Source organism: Canis lupus, chromosome 20, assembly GCF_048164855.1.
Source record: "Canis lupus baileyi chromosome 20, mCanLup2.hap1, whole genome shotgun sequence".
Lineage (NCBI taxonomy): Eukaryota > Metazoa > Chordata > Mammalia > Carnivora > Canidae > Canis > Canis lupus.
In genome coordinates, this window is record NC_132857.1 from 41,639,282 (window position 1) to 41,663,172 (window position 23,891).

Here is a 23,891-nt window from a genome sequence, read left to right on the forward strand (position 1 = left end):
TAGTCTATCCAAATTCTATCAAAGGAATCACTAATCCAGAAAGTTTATTTCTAAGAAAGAGAGATCTGATTTCTTGCCCTGAAAATACCAAGATTAATTTATGTAACCACTGGGAAGTACCTTGTGTAATTGAGGCTTCCAAACCAACACGACACACTCCATTAGACAAGTATGTATTGGGGCATAGTAAATGTTGTGGGTAATGTTCTATGCATCTGAGAGATTTATTATTTCATCTGTAAGAAAACACAACTGGGAATCCTAAGTTCCAAAGGCATTAAACTTTGTAGAATTAGAGAGTTAGAGAAAAACAAGGCTATAAGAGACCTGATGTTTAGCTGGTTCTAGTCTAGGAGTTGGCCAGTGTTCAACCATTCTGGCTATTTACATCCACAATCACAAAATACTACCACTTCAATTGGTAAACTTCTTAGGTACCAACCAATTGGCCAACCATCACTTCCATTTTCTTTTTTAACTTGAATCACCTGGATTACACTCTTGACCAAGCTGAACTCAGTCTACCAACACCCATATCAAGAACACAATCTTGGGCTAGCCTGCAAGAGGATTCATATCTGAGATTAAAAGAAAAACTAATACCAAAAGACTGGGCTTGTGCTTTAGACATTTCTGAAAAACTAGAAAATGTGAATCACCAGTTGACACCAGAAGTGTTCATCTGATTTGTTGATTTGTTGTGAATCTTCCAATACAATCAATCCAGAAGACAAGAAAAATCAAAGTTACCCCATTAGCAAAGCTCATGAGGAAAAAAAAAAAAAAAACTTTTCATATCCATAAAACAGTGCAATGAAAAGTTAAGACTGTGGGCTTGGGGTTCAAATCCTGATCTTGTCTCTTACTGCTCATGTGACTTTCACCCATTACCTCATCTTTCTAAAACTCAGTACCCTTGCTTGGAAAATGTGTATAGTGGTCATAATGAGACAGCATGTGCAAAGAGCTTAGAAATGTGCCTGGTATCCTGTAATGACTCAATAGTGATTAGGGGGAAGAAAACAGTTAAATCTTCTCTTACAGTTCCCATTAAGCATGCATTCATACACTTTTATTCATTATTTATTAGAAACTCACTCTGTGCCAGGTGCTGAGCTATGCATGGGATTACAAATTGGCAAGGCCCTGGAGAATAAATTGGGTGGATGGAGAAGTGCCCGGGGCAAAACCCCATAAAGGTGTAGGGGTGTGAAAGAACATACAAGCCCAGCATGTTCAGGTAACAGAAAGCAGTGTGGGTAGCTAAGCCAGTTATTTCCATGCAAATCATCTGAGGAACTTTTTAACAATGTCTGGATCTGAACCCTACCTTGGAGATGCTGATTCATGAAGTCTGGAGTGGGACATGAGCATCTGCAAGGTAAATAATGACAATAGCTAATACTCATTAGTACTTAATATGTGCCTGGCATTGTGCTGTTTTCACTATATTAATTTATTTAACCCACCCCCATGTCTTCATGAAGTAGTCACTCTTATTAGCCACATCTTAAAAATATGAAATTCAAATGGAAAAGTTCAGTGAATTAACCAAGATCGTAAAGCCAGAATGTGGTAGAAGCAGCATGTGAGCCTGGGCAGTCCAGTTCCAGATACCAAGTCCTCCATCACTATGGGGTGCTGCCCCTGGACCTTCAGTGGAAGGTTCAGATGAGCTGTCAGGCCAGGAAGCTCCAGGAGAAATATGGATGTATGTGCAGAGGAATGGAGAAGAGTGAGCCAGAGTAGGTTGGCAGATACCACTTCAGGAAGAGCCCTGTTTGCATGCTCGGGAGTCTGGCCTTGAAGAATGTAAAGCCACCCAGCACAGTTACGTATTGATTTTGTCAACCAAGTGCAGAGGCCTGGGTGTTTGATGAAGGAAAAGGGATACTTAAGTTTAACATATTCACATATTCATTTATTTATTATAAATTGAATGAGGGACACCTGAGTGGCTCAGTGGTTGAGCATTTGCCTTTGGCCCAGGGCATGATCCTGGAGTCCTGAAATCGAGTCCCACATTGGGCTCCCTTCATGGAGCCTACTTCTCCCTCTGCCTAGGTCTCTCCCACCCCCCACCCCCCCCACCCCCCCTGTCTCTCATGAATATATAAATAAAATCTTTTAAAAAAATAAAAATAAATTGAACAAGGACTCTGGTGCTATGATATAGGAAGTATTAAAACATAGCCCTTGTTTTCAGTGGAAAGAGAGATTTATCTGGCAAAGGGCCCCAGATCTCACAGCAAAAGGTAACACAAGATATCATGAAGGACCAAAGAAGGAAATCATCACTACAACTCCAAGAGTTCACGGAAGGATCTGATAGGCAGGGGTATCAGAAGCAAGGGAGGCTCCAGAGAGAAAAGCAATGCAGGGTGTGAGTGAGATCAAACTGAATGTTGGGATGTGAGATCCAGGCCACAGAGAGAGAAGGAACAGGGAGGAGGAATCAGTGAGAAAGTGAAGAGAACGTTCTACCGGCAAGGGGGGCTCCAAAGAGGAGGAAGAAAAGCAAAATGTGGTCAATAAAAAATAATTTTAAAAAAGTCTAAGACTTGAAAGTAAAGCAGAAGCACAGAATGTCAGGGCTGGGACCCACCTGACATCTTGTGACCTGTACATGACGCCAAATGCCTTCATTACTTTCAACTGTGAGAATCACCCCCCTTCGCCTTTTGGCCATCAACCGCAAAATAATCAGAGATCTCTTTGGCTCCCTAGCAAAAAGAATGAGGAACAGAGACATTTAAAAGCATACTTAGGGCCAAAGACAAAACAAGAGCAGGGCCAGACCACTTTATCTACACCTTCACACAGCCCTGTTCCTATAATAAGACCCAGCAACCACACATGGGTCCAAAGTCTTCTATAATCTTTAGGAATCGAAATGTGGAAGGCAAGCCAGGATGAGTACAAGAAACTGAGTTTCTAGTTGTAGCTCTGCCACCATCTTTCCAGGTGACTCTGGGCAAATCATTTCCTTTCCTTGTGCCTCAGGTTTTCTTCTGCAAAAGGATGAGCTCTAGTAGTGTGATAGCTGTTTTAGTAGCAGATCCCTTATTTTAAATGAAAGGTCACCAAAAGCACTGACTTTCAAAACATGAGCCATACCCAAGCAGGGTGCGCTTTGATGGAAAAAAATCAGGGGCTGACAAACAAGCAGGAGGTCGCCCACCCCAGAAATCCACGGAAAAGGGTGGAATATTTAGGACCGTTCTGGCACTGGCTTCTCAGAATGCTCTGAAACCAGACAGAAAGTAGTGAAGGCTGTCCTGCTCTTCTGGGCTAGTGACAGAGCAGCTGAATTGAAAAAGCTGAGTCTCCAGGAGTGAGTCACAGAGTTCGCGTACAGGAGCTAACAGGCTAAGAGCCACTTCTTGCCAATCCATGCAGCAGGGCTGTCAGTTCTAGATGGCAGGAATCAGCTGTGATTTGCCAGTGACTGCAAGGCGCTGAAGAGCAAACCCAGCAGCCCAAAGCACACAGCAGACAGCCAAACGCACACGTCCCTAAAGCAGAACTTCCAGGTGGCCCCGTGCTACTGTAATAAAGAGGGGGCCTACATCCAGGCTGGAGGCACGAGCAGCCCACTCTTCCGATTCCCCCAAGAATATCTGGGCAGTTTTAAAGAGTCAGAGGGAAAGTCAGAGAGAAGTATGGATCTTGAATCCAAACCGGAGTGTCAAAATTTGACTTTTTCAGTAGTACACTAATTCAAGTTCCTCACTCAGAAGACAAGTCAGAACAGTGAACATTTCTCCAGAAACTCAGTGGGAAAATATCCAGATCGGAACAGTTTCAATTTCAAAACATTTTTCTATACTTTCAAATTCCCCAAGAATGAATGAGCCTGGGTGTGTATGTGTGTGTGTTTGGGGAAAGGGTGTAGGCAGGAGGGAACAAGAAAGACACTGTAAACAACATGAGCATATTAGAAATCTATAAACCACAGAAAGGATCAGAGACGAAACCCAAAAAATGCGTTTCCCCTTCCAGCACAGCAATTAAAAATTAGTCTATAGTTTTCTATTAAAATTCCTAGGTCAACCTAATAGTTTTTTGTATGGTTGGTTGCTTTTCAACTGAAAAAAAAAAAAAAAAATCCAACCTCCCAGCAGAGGCAAAAGAGGACTAGAAATTCTGTGTTATCTACACCCGGTGCCTGTTCCCAGACGAGGAGTCCTCTGCACCTACCACCCGCAATTCAACGCACTATAATTACAAGGAACAGACGCATACTTGTTGTGGCAGCCCAGAGAGCCTGTAGAAACACCTAAACATCACCATCTCACTTTAAAAGGAAAACAAGCTGTATAAATAAGAAAAATTGTTACAAGAGTGTAAAGTAAAAAAATTAAAATTTAAATTAAAAAAGCCTTACTTGTAGTTAGGTCTTCAGTCAACACATATCACAGTCCTGGGGACAGACACAGGCACGGCTCTCTCCAGCTAAAAATTTCCTCCCGAGTTTATCCTCTGTTTATTTTTGAAGCATTAAAAGGCTGTGCTAAGAGAACACGCTGGGTTTTCCTGAACATCCAAAGCAGCCGCAAAGTCCTGCAGCAAATTCGGAGCAAGTTTGCGGAGACTTGCTCCCTGGGCTTCAGCTCCGTGGTTGCTCCGAGCTTGTAAATACAAGCTCCGTGGACAAAGTCCCAAATGACATCACTGGCAGCTGCTTATTGTTGAGTCTTTATTAACTGACTGTCAAAAAGAAAGGAGGGGGTGGGGAGCAAGAGTATCTTTTCTGCAGCAAAATCAGCATCTCGGAGCGGATTCCAGTTATACATGCGTAAATAATCCCATTGATTCAAATTTTCAAGAACCTGGTTTTTCTCAGGTCAGAGCCTTTCTCCGGAAAAAAAGACACAGAACTGACGCTGCATAAACTGAAGACGTGGAGGGAAAAGTTTGCAATGCCAGCCCGGCCTCCTGGAGCAGTTTACCCACCTGTTTCCAGTCTCCTTTAGAGTTTGAGGATTCTCAAAAGTGAATATTAATTATGTCTTCTGTGGCCTAACAACTTTCCTGTGATCTACAAGCCTGCCTAATGTCTTTCCTAAGTGGATTGTCTTAGGGTGCAACTCTTGATTTTTTTTTTAAGATTTTTATTTATTTATTCATGAGAGACGGAGAGAGAGGGAGAAGAAGGCTCTCTGTCGGGAGCCCTATGCAGGACTTGATCCCAAGACCCCAGAATCATGACCTGAGCCAAAGGGAGATGCTCAAACACTGAGCCACTCAGGCACCCCATTGCGGGGGTGTGAGTGGCTCAAGTTTTTTATCTTGGAGTAGAAGAAAGTGTTCCGTGAAACGCAGGCAAAATTTTATGTATATGTGCAAATAGGTGGATTTTTTTTTAAGATTTTATTTATTTATGCATGAGAGACACACACAGAGAGAAAGAGAGAGAGAGAGAGGCAGAGACACAGGCAGAGGGAGAAGCAAGCTCCATGCAGGGACCCTGACGTGGGACTCAAACCCGGGACTGCAGGATCAGGCCCTGGGCTGAAGACAGTGCTAAACCGCTGAGACACCTGGGCTGCCCTAGGTGGATTTTTTTTCTAAGGAGAGTGCTGGAAGCTTTCTTTAGATTCTCAAAAAAAATTTTTTAAATTTTATTTTAATTCCAATGTAGTTAACATACAGTGTTATATTAGTTTCAGCTGTACAACAAATTGCTTCAACACTTTCATATCTTACTCAGCGTTCATCAAGTGTACTCTTAATCCCCTTCACCTTATTTCACCAGATTCTCAACATTTTAATGAACTACTTGCACCATCCCAATTGTGCCAAAAAATAATAATAATCTTTGCCAAGTATCTATAATATTTTCAACGCAGTACTATAAGCCTCAGCCCACTTCCAACCAGCAAGACAAAAATGGGCACTTTCCTGCCTGTTTTCCACTCTCTCCTGGAATCTCTCCTTCTGTCAACTGCTTCTGAAGGTTTTTTATAGTTCTCTCCCCACCCACCCCACCCCCACCTAGGGAAATCCACAAGTCCTCCACCAAGTCTCTCTCATGAAGCTCAACGCTGTAGACTACTGTTCTCCTTCCTTCCTCTGAACTGCTATAATGATGCTGACTATTTATATTTATTTGCAGCTTTTTATATACTGACTTGTATTTTTAGCTTGTTTTGTAGCCATCTGTGTTCTGTCTCCCCAACCCAGTTTGACAGGTCTTTGAGGGCAACCATTGTGTTGTGTTATTTGTTTACACCAAATCGCCTGCCATAGTCAATCTTAAACAGAAATGGGGGGAGGGCACTAAGAAAGGAGGCAGGGATAAGGTTGGCGGATTCCATGGCATGGGGTGTATATTTAGATTAAACACTCTCCTGGCCCTTAGAAAACAATGACCTCACATCTCTCGGCTTGCCCACAGTGGATGCTCACTGCATATCCAAAAATTATTTTCTCAAAGAGCAGTGGTAGATTATTAGTTTGATAGGCCCCCAAATACTCCACTTTCATATAGGAATTATGTAAAGACAGTGCATATCTCCTATGGGTTTAAACCAACACAATATTTATGGAAAGCAAATTAGAAATACCTTAAGGTTTTCTAGATACAAATCCTTAGAGCCAGCTATTCCACTTTTCCAGAGTGATCCCATCAATAAGTTCACAAAAGAGTTTAAGGATGTAAGCCCAGAAATGTTCTTTGCAGAATTATTTGTAAACCAATAAAGAAAGCAGAGATAACTTCAATATCCATCAGTATGAGAAAAGTTAAGTTATAGAAATTATGGTACATGCAGAGTACAGAAAACCTAGAAGGGGTGAAAAGCCTGAGGTAACTGTGCATATACTGATATGGAAAGTAGTTGCTTGTTGAATGAATAAAGCAAATTGCAGTATAGATCATAGCATATGAATGACTATATGATTTTCCAAATAAATCATGAGAAGAGACTAGCTATTTTTTTTAGCAAATGTCTAGCATATAGTAGGTGCTCACTAAAGATAAATCGATTGAACATATCTTTTTGGAGTTTCTAGGAGGATACAGCAGTACAAGGGGATGGGATGGGATAAAGAAGATCCAGTACCAGACACTGGATTTTCATTCCTGATCAGATGATCAATCCCCCTTTCCATTACGTTGGAGAAATGGTTTGAAAACCTCTTAGACTTTGTCCACCTTAAACAGTGATTAAAGTCAAGTGTTCAGAACATAAAGTGCTGACCTTTCTGTTGTGCAATTGCTGTTTGACAAATGGAATTTTCAGGTAAGACAAGTATGAACCGCTCTGGTTCTGTTTGCTGATTGCTAGCAAGCACAGGAGGAAAAGTCAGAAAGCTTGTAAGGGCACAGGTTTGCCCAGCTCCTTGTCATGGCTGGTCTAACATTAAGAAACTCTCCAGAGGAAGGTTAGAAAAGTCTAATCCGTAAAGAGTCTTCAGAGCTCTGTTAAGGACTCCAGGCTTTGAAATTCAGGAGTCTGGGGTGATGGCACAATGCCCAGATCTGTCTCCTCCCCACACGGCCTGTAAGACCTCTATAATGGAAACCCATAGGCATAAGCCATGTATTAGACACGATATTTTTCTTTAGGGGGAAAAAGTCCAAAAGCAAGAACAACTGAAAATTTCCAACAAGGTAAGAGGTTTTTTCAAAGCACTATTTCCGTTCCTCTAGAGAAAACATTCTGGAGTCTTGTCTAACTTCCTAGTGAGAAGGTATCTTATGTCTGTAATAATTTCAAGGAAAGGAAAGCACAGGCCATATTTCCCACATGTTTTTATTTTGCTATGATGCACACATTACAGGAAACTGAGGCCAGATTCTATTTAAATGCACATTAGGAGCCCCTTGGGTATGATAAGATCACACTTTCTTAAGGGAAAGTTAAAGGCAAATATTTAACTTGACTTACAACTTAGTATAAAATTAAATAAGGGTAAGATGTTGGGGGGGGGGGACTGTTTTTCCCACCTCTACCAGGTGATCATTAACGCTGCTGCCCAAATTACCTCACCTGTTACGATGCTTAGCTCACCTCCCCTTTCAGCTTCATTCAGGCAATCCCCTCTCTCCTACGAGACCTGCCCTAACTCATGGAGGACTGCCAGGTGGTGTTATAGGAGGCATACGAATGTCCATTTATCTGCTCCATTTTCAAAAGTCTTGTACTGTATTCTTCATGGTTGAGTGTTTTCTGGAAAATCCCCATAGTCTGAGATGGTAATCAGATCTGCAAGCTGTGAAACACAGCCAAGAGGTCCCTTAGAGGTGCCTGCTGGTGATGGTCGTGTATTATTGGGGGACCTACCAAGACTATCATCACAGGTACAGTTTTTGTATCTGCAGTATCTGATTCCCCCTCTCTCTGTCTCTTATCCCCAGAAGCAAATATAACTACTGCCATTTATTAAGCGTTTATGTGTACTATTTGCCTTATTAAATGCATAATCTAATTTGCCTTTAAAAAAACCCAGTGAGTTATGTACTATTATTATCACTCCCCTTTTACAACTAAGGAAACTGAGACCCACAGAGATATGTTACTTACATAACTTTGACTACAGCCACACAAATAATAAGAAGTAGATCCACCATTTCAACTCAGGTCTATCTGACCTTCCAGGGTCCTGGGGTGGCCTAGATCCCTCTGAGAGTTACAAATCCTAAAAAGAGGTTTCATAAACCAATATGAATAATGACAATTTGGAATTAGAAGCATGTAGCCATCATTAAAGCACTCCATTCTGGCGATTCCTGGGTGGCTTGGTGGTTTAGCGCCTGCCTTTGGCCCAGGGCGTGATCCTGGAGACCTGGGATTGAGTCCCACATCGGGCTCCCTGCATGGAGCCTGCTTCTCCCTCTGCCTGTGTCTCTGCCCCCCGCCCCCGTGTCTTTCATGAATAAATAAAATCTTTTTAAAAATAAATAAATAAAAAATAAAGCACTCCATTCTGATTCCTATATGTGATACATGACAATAGACACTCAATAGGCTTTCAGACTTCAATCTCAAAGTAGTGTGACTTCTGCTTCTTCCCATAACACAGTCACTCTGCTTAGCTCTTAGAGGAGATATGGTGTAGGCCTCAAAGCAGGTGCAGGGATGCCTGGGTGGCTCAGTGGTTGAGCATCTGCCTTCGGCTCAGGGTGTCATCCCGGAGTCCCGGTATCAAGCCCCACATCAGGCTCCCCACAGGGAGCCTGCTTCTCCCCCTGCCTATGTCTCTGCCTCTGCCTCTCTTTCTGTATGTCTCTCATGAATAAAGACTTGTACTTCTAACTCCATTTAAAAAAAAAAGGCAAGTACAAAGACCAATGATAGGAATCATTCTCACAGGACTTAGGCCCAGAGCATCACTAGTGGAGTAAATTCTTCATGCTCTTGGAGACAGGCAAGATCCAATTGTGAGGAAAAAATATCGAAGAGCAGGCATTTAAGTGTGTTTCCTTCTTACTTTTGTACAGAGCCTTCAGTAACTCATAATCCTTTGCTCCAGTATCTGTTTTTTCTTGCGGAGCTAATGGTTCTGCCAATGTGTGAAAGAGAACCTGTTGTCAGCCGGTCCACTCCGTAAAAGTTAATATGATCAAAAATAGGAAGCAGAAGAGAATTTAGAAGGAATAACATAGGAACACCTCTGTGTTCAAACCAGCCTGGTTTGTTAGAGTGAGTCTTTAGGGGCCCTGAGAATCAGCACGTTTGAGAAGTGGCCCAAACATTCTCATGCATGTGGTCCTCAGACCATATCTTAAGAAACACTGATTATAACAAGAGAAATGAATATAAGACCTTCTTGTCTACAACCAGACATTGATAAGGACACAGTAGCTTTGTCCACTTTCCCCGGGAAAGAGCACCGTGACCAACAAGCAAATTCCGTTAACTGTTATCTACATGGATCACATCTGACACAAAATTGGTACACAAAATGCAACTTGGAAGAGATAAAACAGGTGCCACACTAATGGTTCCAAACACATAGTCAGATAAAAACATTTTCAGGCTTTAATCGCTGCAGATGTTACAGTAGTCTCCGTACATAAATCAAATAAAAACAAGAGTAAACCATCAAGTGTGAAGTCCAACGAAGTTCAGATTACTCTCATAACAACTGCTTTGATGCATTTCATGACATATCAAGTTTCAAACTTCCAAATGCTTTTTTCCTCCTTGGGAGGAATGGGAGGGGGGTCGCTTGCTGGTACCCTCAACTCAAATGTAGTTTACTGGGTTGTGGACATTATTGGGGCACCAGGGATCTCTGGAGTGGGGCTGATACAGCAAACATCTGTTGAGGAAGGAGGTGAAGGGGAAAGATGTAAAATTTGACCTACCATGAAAATCTGTCCTGGAAATGGGGTGCTATTCCCGCCATACATTTGCTTTCCCACCCAGCTCAGGCTCCAGGTCCAGCCCTAGAGGAAGAGCGGGGGTTAATGTTCCTCAGGCATGAGAAGACTCTTGATGAAAGGCCCCATGTAAGGATAAAGTATCACCATGACGTTGGAGGATTTTATTTCAGCCTCCTCATTGTGTTGTTGACAGTGCATACTGTGAGTTTGACATTTTTAACTACTTTGCTTGCCCCAAATAAAAAGGGCTGGGCAGGAGGAGGTGGGAAAGGGGGAGGGGGAGGGGAGCCATATTCCCCCCCGACTCGGGTCTTGCACCAGTCTGATGTACAGCATTCAAGTCCAGTTTGCACGCCGAGTCCAACAATGCTACCTCAGAGATTTATGCAAATTCATTAAACTACAAGATGCAAGTTGCATTCCTTTTAACCTGAGAATGGAGTCCTCCTGAAACCAGAGCCTGAAGGAGGCCTCAAGGGACACGGCTGTCCACTAACTGAGAAAGCCTGTGGGGATTGTCTAAATAAAAAGACCCGGAGTTCAGTTTTCACCAGATACAGAGAGGCCATTAAAATCACTGATGGAAGTAAGGGAAGGAAGAGGGTGAGACAGGCTCTTACTCTCCGAGATGTGTGAAACCTGGATTATTATGCGATTGGTGCCTTTAATAAAGCCTGCCCTGGATGGCAGGACAGTGGCTTCTCAGGGTTCCTAAAACACTGAATGGTCCCCTCCCCCCTCCTCATACTGGCCCCAGACACCTGCCCTGGGATGCAAAGAGGAAAGGTTGCTAACAGGATAGGGGGCCCAAGGGAGGAAGCAGGAATGGGTCCCCAGATGCTGGACTCACGGGCTTTAGAACCTCTGCCTGCTTTTGCCCAAATGGCCAGGGAGCCCTGGGCCAACTCCAGAGCCCCCAGCACCCCCCCCCACCCCGCATTCCTCCTTTTATGCTGACAAATCTTCTTAAGCTAAAAAGACAAAAGCTGGGATGCTGGAGGGGAGACAGGGCAGGGGCCTGGTGAGGGATGGGCTGGAAGAGGGGTGTGCCTTTTCTTCTCCTCACTTTTGTAAGCATGCACACACACACACACACACACACACACACAATATGAGTTCTTTTCTCTGATGGCCTGATATTTTAGGCTCCAGAAACCCCTTATTTTTGTGGCAAGTATTCCTCACGGGTCCTTTAGAAGGCCTACCTCCAACCAAACAGCCCTGGAAATGGAGGGTGAGACAGAGGGAGAGCTGCTCACTCAGATGTAAAGAACACCTGTGGAAATGTGGGCCAAGGCTCAAAAGGATGCTTTGCCCCAGATGAGCTTTTTCATTCCAGGGCAAGCCTTGCCCTCTTGCCCTAGACCAACAGAGAGAGCAAGTGGTCACCATGCAAGCAGGGATAATGCACGGTTAGAGCATCTCTTTGGAGAGGAAGCCCCTGTTGTTTCCTCACATTCCCAGGCAAAGCTCACTCTGGTGTCAAGACATGGTCCTTTGTCCTTTGTCCACAGAGTACTAGGAGCGTCCATAATTCCCCTGAGGAATGAGTGACCCTGCAAGACCTAACTGTGCAGATAATAGAGCCCCTCAGCTCTATTGTCACTGTTGTCTTAAGCTTTATACCTTAAATAAATCCAGGGGAATTGTTTGAAGACAGATTAAAGCCTTTTTCAGCTGCAATAATCTATTGTTAAACCTAAAAATCTACTGGCGGGGAGATTATTTTAAATAATAGCCTTTCTAATAACAGAGAAAAATACTCATTCTTTTTATTAGTTATCATTTATTGTTTTGACTGATCACAGTTCTGTGAGTCCTATCAGTCAAGTTCACAAGAGGCTACTGTTAGGCTAGAAACACTTATGATACGGCCCATATGTACCTTCTGAATAAATATAAAAACGATAAATCCCTTGTTTATATAGGAAGAGTAGTATAGTTACTATAATAAGGAACCTTTAGAATGTTAATCTAGCAATAGGATACTTTTGAAATAAAATCCTGCATTGAATTTGGTTACATAAAATGGTTTTAGAGTGGTATCCATGACGTCGGACAGCCCATCCTGCCAGCCATCTCCTACTCCCACCTGCCAGAAAGACCGGAGGAGGGACACATACTTATAGGCACGGCTGGACAAACTGAACTAAACTACACTCTTCTTTCCCTGTCCACTCTACCCCTCCTTGACCCCTGCTCTCTGAGCTCTTTTAATCCAGACCTTCCGTTGCTATAGCTTAGCACTTAATTATACACAGCAAGGACTTATGCGTTCACATTTGCTTTTGGTAGGCCCCTCACCTCCAATCACGTTGCTGTCATCCTGATTCAGAGACCATATTCTTAAACTTCATAGTTAGCATGGTGCTAGGCATGGGGCCAACGAAGTAAGGGCAAGCAGGTAGATTTGATCCAACATGGAAAGCCAGTCACAGACTTGAATGGATGCCAGGGAAGCAGGGAGGCAAGGCATCAGTGCCTCAGATGAGGAAACGTGGCTGTTTCTTTTCTTTTCCTTCTCTCTTCTCCCTCTTCAGCTACCCCTCTTCCAATCCACATGGCAGATGCGGCTTATCAGACCTGCCTGCTCCTCCCAGATGCAATCAGTATCACTTAACAGTGGTGAAAAACTTATGGGCAATCCAGAGAAAATAATGTATTTTTGTCAAACAAATGTCATGTGACCTTGAGGACTATACCAATACATCTCTTAAATCATTATCTTTTTAATTTATCATTGAATTTGCTAATTCATTGACTGAGTCGCTCACCAAACATTATATGGAACTTCACAGTTTACAAAACAAACCCTCATTAGATACCTCCTGTATTCCAGGCTCTGTGCATATTTTGGAATCCAAACAGCTACAAATACTCATAGACTATTTTGCGGGTGTCTGCTGACTGGGAGGCATAATACAAAAATACATAGAAAAATATTTTTACCCCTGTTTTGAGGAAAATAAACTGAAAGTGTAGGGACCATTAGTCTAAGGGTGAGAGGTGGTGAGAGATTTTATTATAGACATAGGAAAGTTAAGGTAACCTGACAATAATGTGCAGTGAATTGAGCATGATGCACCAACCTCTTGGATACAAAGAATTTAGTCATTAGTAGGGAGCCGAGCTCCTTAATGGTATTGTTGACTGAGTGTGAACTGTGTTTAACGTGAGGTTAGAAACTCCAAAGATCACCATTAGTGAAACATATCAGCTCTTCAGGGCCTTTCTTATAACACATTCCATATTTTGGACATAAAAAAAAAAGCAGTTCTTGCTCTCATTTCAATGTAGAGACAAGATTAATTTCCACCAAGACTTTTTGGCCTTGGATTTGTATTAAGCAAGCCTTAGAAAAGCACTCCCCAAAATAGGGGGCCCACTCCCTGGCCCCCACACCAAACTTCCATACCAGCACTAAATTATGTCCAGTCCCCCGGAGAGATTCATTCACTCTGGGAGAGGGGAGTGCTGGGTATGTGGGATGTCAGTTTTGGGTGGAAGTGGGCTTCTTATTAACTTTGAAACACATACTACACTTCTAGTGAGAGGGAAGGAAGGGAGAAAGGGAGGAAAGGATATTCCAGAATCACTGAGGTGAGGGCACATATAAAGAGAAGGCTCCCCGGATTGTTCAGCAATGCACATGGGTACAAAAGGGTCCTTGTCTGGACTGTAGATACTGACTTGGGGCCTGGCCTAACCAATATGGCACTGTAAATATTCAGGGGCATTATGGCATTTAGCTCTGGATTGTATCTTCAATTTATTGCCTGTTTTACACTCTTTCCATTCTTTCCCTATCCTCAGCAGTTTGTTCTAAAAAAATTCTCTTTTAATTCATTGTCCTCATGTTCCTTTTCCTTTTGATCTATATTTATTAGCTGCCAAGTACATGCGAAGCACTGCAGGAATCATCAATAATGTCACTGCTAACTAGATGGAAAAATATCTGCTCATGGTTTCCCAACTCTCTACCCATTCACTGTTCATGGCTTCGATTTTTAGTCCATGAGGTGCCTTGGGACAAGGCTTTGTTCAACCCACACAGAACCCAAGTTTAGCAATGAAAGTCAAGCATCCCTGGAAACCCAGGATGTTTGGTCTGGGCAAACAGAGAGGGTTGATTACCCTAAACTCATCCAATTTCTCTTAGTAATTTCCTGAAGTCTATATAAAAAAAAAAGTCAAAGCAGGAACACTGTGTTTCTATACAAATCATCTAACACTCCAAATTTGCTTCCATCAGCTCCTCCCATGTAAAGATTCTGCATGGCTTCCTCTCTTTCCTATTGAGTCCCACTTCCTACAGCAACATAAACCTCTGCTCTGGTCTTGTGTTTCCATCTTCCTGGCCACGCTTCCTGCCCTCAGCATCATCCTTTACCCTTGGGCAACCTCCTTTTCTTCCCTCACCCATCCCAGTAAAAGACATTTGTCCAAGTTGTGAAGTCTTTTCAAACAGATGCTGCTGTGTGTCTTCCTGAGATGGCCTTGTCTTTCAGTCCGGAACTCAAGCTGTGGAGGACGCGGGCTTGTGTTGCCCAGATCCCTCCTCAAGCAGCAGGGGGTCACCAGCTGCCAACTCCTTCAAGATTTGCCTTACCTCAGGGCCTATCCTTCCCCAAGTGGCCCACATTCAGTTTCTGATCCATATAAGAATGTAAAGACCAGGTAATTCTGAGTTGATTCAGAACATTCCATGGGCCATATGCATTTGACAGCTGGTCTGTAGGGGTAGCTGAGGCTCGATGGCATCTGCATTATGGTTCACCCTCTCCATGTGTCCAGTCCACATTTTTCCCTTCCCTTCTGCAGGTATCCTAATTGTCTACCTCTACCCCATAACCCATATCCTAACCCAATCAATATACAGGCTCTATCTCAGTTTCTGCTTCTAGAGAGCCCAACTTGTGTCACTGCCTCAAACCTTGAGAATCTTAAGTACAAAAGGGAAAAGTGTGCATGGTTTCTACGTCTTCAATACAATCTGTTTTCTCGGACAACTGGAACCGGAATCAGGGTGAGAAACTATGGGATATGCTCTAATACAGAAGCAACCCAACAGATCATCTGAAAGAAATACACTTAAAGCAGAGCAGCAGCTTGAAAAATTAAAGAAAATACAAAAAGTCAAATTATGCCAGCAGTTAAGTGTAATGCCCATAAACACTGACAGAGCACCGAGGATGTGCCAAAAGCTTCTCACAGCACTTCAAATGTCTTCATTCAGTTAAGCTTACGTTGTGTCCTTTCATTATCCCCATTTTACAGTGGGGAAACTGAGGCATACGCAGGTTGAGTAACTTTCTCAAACTTACACAGCTAGTGAGTGGACAGAGCTAGGATATTACCTCGAGGAGCTAAAAGTTCAAAAGCCTCCACCCAACAGTCACTATGTATGATGTGAATGCAGTGCATGTACTCTACGTGTTTATAAAGAGACTGAAGCAAGGGGAATCAGTGGGAAATCAGGCAATGAGGAACTTGAATACACACAGGACTCGGAGGGGCAGCTCAAATGGGACTTGCCAACAGCACATGACAGCAGAGACCTCGATTCTCTGGCCAGATTCTGGCCTAGTCTTTATTCTCTATAGGGCAGGAGGCCAGCTCAGGGTTGACTAGCCCAGGTCCATGTGTGGAGACAGATAAGTGCGTATACCTGGCTAGAGTAAAGGATTTGAAAGCAGAGATGCAGACAGCTCTTAACAGAAATAGGAAATAAAATTGTCTCAATGGAAGGGAAACAGTGATAAGATGAATGCCCTCATCCCGCTCATGGCAATAAACACTGCCCTTCACCATCAATTGGCTATATCAATATTTTGATGACCTTACTTTTTCCCTAGATAAGAACATCCTCTATGTTAAACTGAGATATACCCAGGCCCAATTTCAAACCTCCACGTTAACGTCCCCGTGGGTTTAACATATGTGCCTTTCTCTCTCTATTATGGTTCCACCATGAGAACACAATTCTTTTATTTCCCAGAAATATAGGATAAAGAATGCTGTAAGTATTTTTGGCTTCTGTACATGTCAACACACAAAAAAATAGAGATTAAATTGTTATCTTTTCCTGTTCTATCCAACTCTGGTGCTGCAGAGAAACCAGACAAACCAGTGAGCCCACTGTGAGCACATCAATCAAAAGTTCAGGTGCAAACCATGGATTCCTTCCCTGATACTCAGGAGGCCAAAGTTTCCCGGCTTCCCCTTGTGACCTGTTTGCTCACTCACAAGTTACTGCTAAGCTGGGATAACCCCAGTCACTGCTGCTTTTTAGAGATGAATTTTTAAACCACATTCTACCTTCTACCTCTCTGTGGGAGAAAAAAGAAAAGGATGAAAATAAATTTTGAAAAAAAATCCTACACTCCAAATTATTCATACTCCAAGTCTTTGGACGAGCAGGATCTAAATACTTGTACCTCTGTTTCTCTGAGCTCTGTGTATTATTCAGATGGATGTGGAAAACTGAACCCCAGGCTAGATGCCTATAAGGGAAACAGCTATTTTCTCTTTTACCATGGAAACCCTGTGCACAGTGGGGTGCTAAGAAGAAATGAACAGCTTTAATAACTTGGGGGGATGGCTGCCTCTACCTTAGCCAGCATAATGGAGTTACAGTGCAGCATAAATCATAGAGTCTAAAGCAGGCTGTCTCTTGAAGGCCCAGGGAAGCCTCTTACTCACTTAGAACAAATCAGCATGGTTTATTTCCAGGACTGTGTAGCATTTGCCCACAAGCTTTAATCACCTCTTGGTACCTTAGAATACCCAGTGTGCAGGTCCTCAGAGGTAAGGGAACATTGTGGATGGACTTCGGTTTTGCATGTGACGCTTGCATCCTGAATGCACATTCACACCATCAAAAATATTAGTCATTATTTTTTAAGATCATGTCTCAGGCATATGTGCAAGTATATGAATATATGACTCACCCTGAGTGTGTAATCAGTACAGTTTAAAGTCTCTCTCTCACACACACATACATCATACTCACCCACACCCCTCACACACACACATTTTAGACATATATAGATTTAAAATTATTTTAAACTCAATAACTATTTGCAATCAGTCATTAAAAAAGCTCAGCTGACATCCAGTTTCTTCCCTTTTCTTCCAACCCTCTTCCTCTTTCCCTTCCTCTTGCCCATCTTTCTCTCATGATTTAAAGTCAAGAACTCAATAATATCTCCATTAGTCCCAAACACTTACTCTTTTTCAGAACTCTGTTTCACATGGAATGACCTCATCCTAAGTTAATCCTCCATTGCTGCTAAAATAAATCTGTACTGAATGAGAACATTTGTTTTCCTCTCCCCAATATGAGTTTAAAAAATTTAAAAAGTAAACGCGGGAAGGAAATGTCTCTGAGGCATCTGGGCTCCTGGTGAATAGTATCAAAATGCTGCATGCTCGTAAGACATGGCTGGAGATGGTTATCTAATTGGACGTCTGCACCTCTTCCCCTCCTTGTCCACTTCCTGCTGTGCAGGATTCTTCCTCTGGAGAGTGAGCCCATTTAATTGGAACACACTGGCTAAGGCAGGCCCCTCTGTTCTGCTTAGTGGGATCTCATTGGCCTCCCCGAGGCCCAGGTGTTAGTTTGGGAATGCGTCCTCCCAGGGCAGGCATCTGGCCCTGGGTCCTTGGCAAACCAACTGTGACAGGTTCCTCCAACAGCTGCAGTGGCAGGCTGAGTTTCCAGGTGATTAAATAATCCGGCTTTCTGGCCTGCTCATGTGTCTGGATTGGAGCCATTCCCCTGGAATGGGGCTGAACCAAACACGGTTGTCTGTTCAGTGACCACAACTCAGTGGTTACAGGCTGAGTCTCCTCTGAAATTATGAAATATCCCCTTATCTTTCTCAGGCCACTCAAACCCAGAGTTATCACAAGCATGCCCTTGGAAATATGAGCTCCTCCATTGCCTGAAATGGAGCTGAAAGTTCATTTTTCATTGTAAATAATTACGTTTGATAGCTGTGCATTGAAAAGCAGGGGCTGATTCTAACACTGACTTGAAAATATTCTCTTCTTGCAATATCAGGCATGTCCATGCAGCACACATTTGACTACATGTGTACTCCAGATGAAGATACAGATCAAGAAAAGGTATACTCAATGTGTTTACATTTTCCAAAGACACAACACCATGTCCTGGAGAAATAATTAAAAAGGCTGCTTTTTGGTGAAGCTTAATGCTTCTGATATGCAAATACCAGTGGCCTCCCATTGAATAAAAACACAAATCCACAGCAGGTGGTGGTTTAATTTAAAGAGAGCTAAACTGCTGCAAGGGGACCCCATACACCAGTGATTTTTGATGTGTGGTCTCTGGACCACAGCGTTAGTGTCACCTGGGAGCCTATGATAAATGCAAATTCTCAGGCCCACCTCCATCTACTGTTTCAGAAACTCTGGGTACAACCCAGCAGTGGTTCAACAAGCTCTCCAGGTGATGTCAATGCAAGAAAAGTTTGAGAACTACTGCTCTAAGTGAAGCTGGGGCTTGATAGGATCTCACCAAGGGACTGTGAGGGCTGTTCTGGAGACTTAGGCATGCATACTCTCTGAATCACTAGATCATGATCTACTCCTACTTCAGCTAGCTGATTCATGCTGCTACAAGTCTCTCCTAAAAGGTACTACTATGAGCTAATTCCCTGCTCACTCACAATTATACCCCCCAATACACATAGTGGTCATTAGCTGGTGATTTGCTGCAAGATATGCAGCTCCACAGACATCGAGATGTATCAATTCACCATTAAGTCCTACAGAAAATTCCTCCAAGGGAGAGACAAAATGTCCCCATTTTACAGATGGTGGAAATACAGGTTGCCAATGGTCTTTCAATTAAGACAAGATAAATAGTCCTGAGTTCATTCTTTGTTATAGTAAATGGCATATTTCTAGTCTTTCGGTCCAGTCAATCTGGTGCAAAATCAAAAATCCTAAGATACTTTTCTAAGCCTCGGCCAAGTAAGAGATTGGGATACAAATATACTGTTATTTGTTCAAAATGTCTCCAGTCAGCTGATATAAAATTTTCATAGACAAAATCATCTTGCAGAACAGAATCTGGGATAATAACCACTATTGACAAGAGCTTGTTGAAATAGACATCTTTATGCAATGTTAACAGGAGCTGTAAACTGGTACAACCTTTCTGGGAAGCTATTTGGCATATCCTATGACTTAGTAATTGGACTTCTTAGAATTGAGCAAAAGGAAATTGTCCACAGATGGCAAAAATGATTAATACGTAAGATATTGTTCTGTAATAATATTTTTAAAAATAAAGATAATTGTCTTTCTCTGCCTAACTTATTTCACTTAACATAATACCCTCTAGGTCCATCTGTGTTGCAAATGGCAAAAATCTAATCCTTTTTATGGGTGAATAATATTCCATTATATATACATGTATATATATATAATATATATATATAAACCTTTCTAAAGAGTAAGATGTCATTCTTTAAAAAATTATGGGTTAACATGCAATACACCAACAACATATTTCCATATGGAAATATATGGAAACACAGATATGTTCATTGAAAATGACTGAATAAAAACCACTGATATATTATGAAAAATTACAGTGTTTTATTATAATAAAACTAGGAAAAATAGCATCCCCATTTTATAAATAAGGGAACAAAAGGGATGTCATAAACGCTAGTGATTTTGTCCAGAATTACCTAATAGAGATCAAGGTCATGTTTGTCTGAATCAAAGTCCATCCTTTGCATATTCTATTGTCCACTGCTCCTGGTAGAGTAAGTGGTTACACATCATGGTTAAGAGGGGAATGCAAGCCTGGTTTCTTACTCTTGTTTACTGTCTATTGCAAGAAATAAACAAAATATCATCTTGTCATAGGTCATAAACCACTTCTATTTAGATTTGTTCCAACCACTTTAAGAAGCAGTGATAATAAAAATTGCAATTATTGAATTATAGTATGTGTGAAGCATGTGCTAATCATTTTGCTTATTAATTCATTTAATAGTTTTTATGACAACTCTATGTATTACAAGCATGATTTATCTTATTTAACAAATTAGGAAACTGAGCCTCAGAAGGTTTAAGTTTCCGCCCTGTACACACAGGTAGAAAGCATCAAAGTAAGAATTCAAGCGATCTCCTGGACTACAAAATCTGTGCTCTTCATTTCTTCATTCTGAAATATTTCTAGAGAAAAAAGATTTTTTCAGCTTCTTCCATCTCTTACTCTGGCATCAAGTTCATGTGTTTTGGCATAAATAGTATCTTGGCATGGAGATCATCATTAAACAAGAAAAAGTGAGAACAAGCACTGTTGGCCCTTATAAGAGTCTGGGATTAAGTATGAACAGATATTAGAGATAATAGGCAGATCTGGCGTTTTCTCCTCAACATCTTTAGCACAGAGTTCGTTAAGAGCTGAGGGTTTCAATAGTAAAAGTTCATTCAGTTATAATTAACTCAGACCCTTAGTAGGACCCCATCGAATACTTAAATATTAATGACCAACTGAAGCCAAACATTCTCCTGTTATCTAAATGCCTGAGTCTCAGAACTGTCCAGCAGCTGCCAAAACAAGTGCCACATGACTGGCAGGCCAATAATACCCTCACTGAATCCTCAGTCGCTTCCTTTCCTTCTGTTTCCACTTCCTAGTCTGTTCCTAAACCTTGTGTACTTGACCTGGGCACTTAACTCCTTGCTCTCATTCACCCATAAGGCCTGATGCTTTATATGGGTGATTTACCATCATCTTGACTTCCTCCCTCAACAGCTACTCCCAATCGTTATAGGATCACATGCTATTATGTCAACTTCAGGAAAATAGGCACCAGAATATTCCTCAAGGTCTGGTGCTCCCAATGGGTTCTCATCCAGCAAATGGCTCCCACTTAGATGTGAAGCACTGTGAGAAGAAACCTAGCCAGTATTTGCTTTCTCTTAATCCTCAGAGCAGTGGTATGGGCAGATGGTGGCTATATCATGGTAAGAGATCTAGTGTAAAGTCAGTTGACACTAATTCCCTTTTAAGACAGCAATATCAAACACACACACACACACACACACACACACAGGTGCAATCTGCCTCCAAGAACTAGGCAGGTAATGCAAGTGAAGCCCAGAGTGGGGATACAGTAAGGAATGGTGAGGAGGGGAACTCTGATGAGCTGAGAAGTACATGGCCAGCCAAAACCATTCAAATCCATGGTTTCTTAAATACTTAGTGGGCCAAACAAAAGCAATCTGCAGAGCCAGTTCACAGTCACTGAATGGGATAATCCATTTTAGCCTTAACTATACGTCTATCAAAACCTGAATTCAGGAAAAAGCAGTGTGAACAGACTCACACCAGGCTACCATCAATGCCTGTGGAGTTCTCTTTGTTTCACTTCATGAAGCAATAGGCTGGCACCAACTTCGTTACATTATCAGCACATTTTTTAAGAACAGGTAGTGTGTAAGAACTAGAACTCAGGAGCCAGATTGCCTGGATCTGAATCCCAGGTCCCCCATTTACTAGCTAGGTAACCTTGCATAACTTACTTAATCACACTCAGATCTGCAGACAGTGGAGACTAATGGTACCATTATCTCATAGAGTTGTTGTAAATTACTTAGAACAATGGCTGGCACATAATAAAGGCTCAGTGTCAGATAGTAATCACTGTGTGACCAACCGAAATGCCTCAGTTCTGCTCCTGAGACGATAACCCGAGTACAACATACGCAGTCATCTTTCAGTTTGGCAAGGAATATTGGAATGGAAAAATATAGAACTAATTATGTCTTCTTGGGAAAGACATTCCTGTGGATGACAGAAGAGCAGTTAAATTTTGTACACACAGTCTCCACCTAAAAGGAAGGGTGGGAAAAGTCCTCAGGGTGGCAGAGGAGAGTTAGATAGGATTTGAAACTGGGTTGTCTCAGGATGAAATGTGGACAATATAGGGAAAGAGTTTGGCCCTATGCAACTTCCCTGAACCTTGAGAAGAACAAGGTGTTCCTTGCATCTCCCCACCCACATCTTCTGCTGTTATCATCTTAATTTTAAAACACCTTGCTATATAAGCTTGGAACCCATGCCTCTCTCCCCTCAAAGCACCCTTGCTAGAAAATTGTCTTTTCCTCTCCAATTCTAACCAAAATGCCAAAATTTTACAAAGAAAGCAGTCTGATTTAGCGAATTCACAGGACAGAACAATTATTGAGCACCATGCCTGCATTTTAACGTTTACGCCCATCAAAATTTTTCAGTATCCCTCTATGGTATTTTTCAAACCACAGTGTTCAATTTATTGTTGATTAACGCAGTTTAAGGCATCCAGACCAGCATTTAATGAAATAAAGTATGTTCAAATGGAATTTAAAAGAATAGAAAATAGAGTGCATACCATGGAGTAAATATATCTATATCTTTGTCTATATATGTCAACAATGTCATAATGTGAAATGCCTCTCTTAGCAAATGTCCATGACCAAAAGAGTTTAAGAAATACTGCTCTAATGGAAAATCCCATTTTCTACTGTTGCTTGGGTTCAGGCCCACAAGAGCGCATGATTCCCTTCTCATTTCTCCCTGCCTCCCTTCCACTTTTCCTTCCTTTCTTCCTTTCTCCATTCCTCGGAAAGTTATTGAGAGCCTACCGACAGCCAGACACTGCTCCAGGTACTAGAGATACAGAAGAAAACAAAACCGATAAATTCCCTATTCTCATCAAGCTCACGTTCTGAAAGGAGAAGTTAGGCAATAAACATAAAAAATATGCATAACATGTATAGTAGGGTTAAGTATTATGGTGACTAACTAGAAGCAGCATAGATAGAGGTGATATGATTGATCAGAGGCTCTCTCTCTAATATGACAGCATAGAAGCTAACTTGAGAGAAATGCAGAAACAAACCATGAAAATAGTTAGGGACAGATGTTCCAGACAAAAGGACCAGTGAAATGGAGTCCCTGAGATGATGATCTGCTTGGTGCTAGGAAGGAATGGCAAGAAGCTGGTAGGATTAGGGAGAGGACAAGGGGGAAAGTGAGGATAGGAAATGAGATTAGGTGGTGGGGGTAGAGACGAGACTTAGGTTGTAGACAAAGTAAGGACTCTGGCTTAGACTTGAAACAAGATGTGAGACCACTGGTGTTTTGAGAGCAGAGGGCTAACATTTCCTGCTTACATTTCTAAAGAAACACCAGGGCTTCTGGGGCAAAGATGCACTGCAGAGAAGTCAAGGGGAACACTGGGACACCAGATAGGACTTTTTCTGTAATCCAGGGAATGACGTGATGCATGATAATGGCCAGAATAGTGGAGGTGCTAGGATGTGCCTCAGATCTGAGTCATACTTTAAATTTTGTTGACTGATTGATTGATTTGAGGGGCGGGGGTGTGTGTGTGTGTGTGAGCAGTGGAGGAGGGGCAGAGGGAGACAGAGAACCTTAAGTAGGCTCCACACTCAGTACGGCAGATGGAGGACTTGCTCATGACCCTGAGATCAGGACCTGAGCTGAATGAAGAGTTGGATG

The 23,891-nt window shown here is 42.2% G+C and overlaps 1 protein-coding gene across 4 annotated transcripts in view; it reads right to left on the minus strand.

Moving 5' to 3' along the window:
- The window catches only part of NCKAP5 (NCK associated protein 5), a 966,791-nt gene that overhangs the window by 870,778 nt on the left and 72,122 nt on the right, over positions 1-23,891 (minus strand). For 2 of the 4 annotated variants that reach the window (XM_072788975.1, XM_072788986.1), the window contains exon 1: positions 4,388-4,664. The exons of 1 other annotated variant lie outside the window; for it this stretch is intronic. The gene's annotated coding sequence lies outside the window, so the exon portion shown is untranslated. Of the gene's footprint in view, positions 1-1,330; positions 1,375-4,387; positions 4,665-23,891 lie in introns of those variants that run through there. One more of the 4 variants, XM_072788977.1, reaches the window with a different exon arrangement.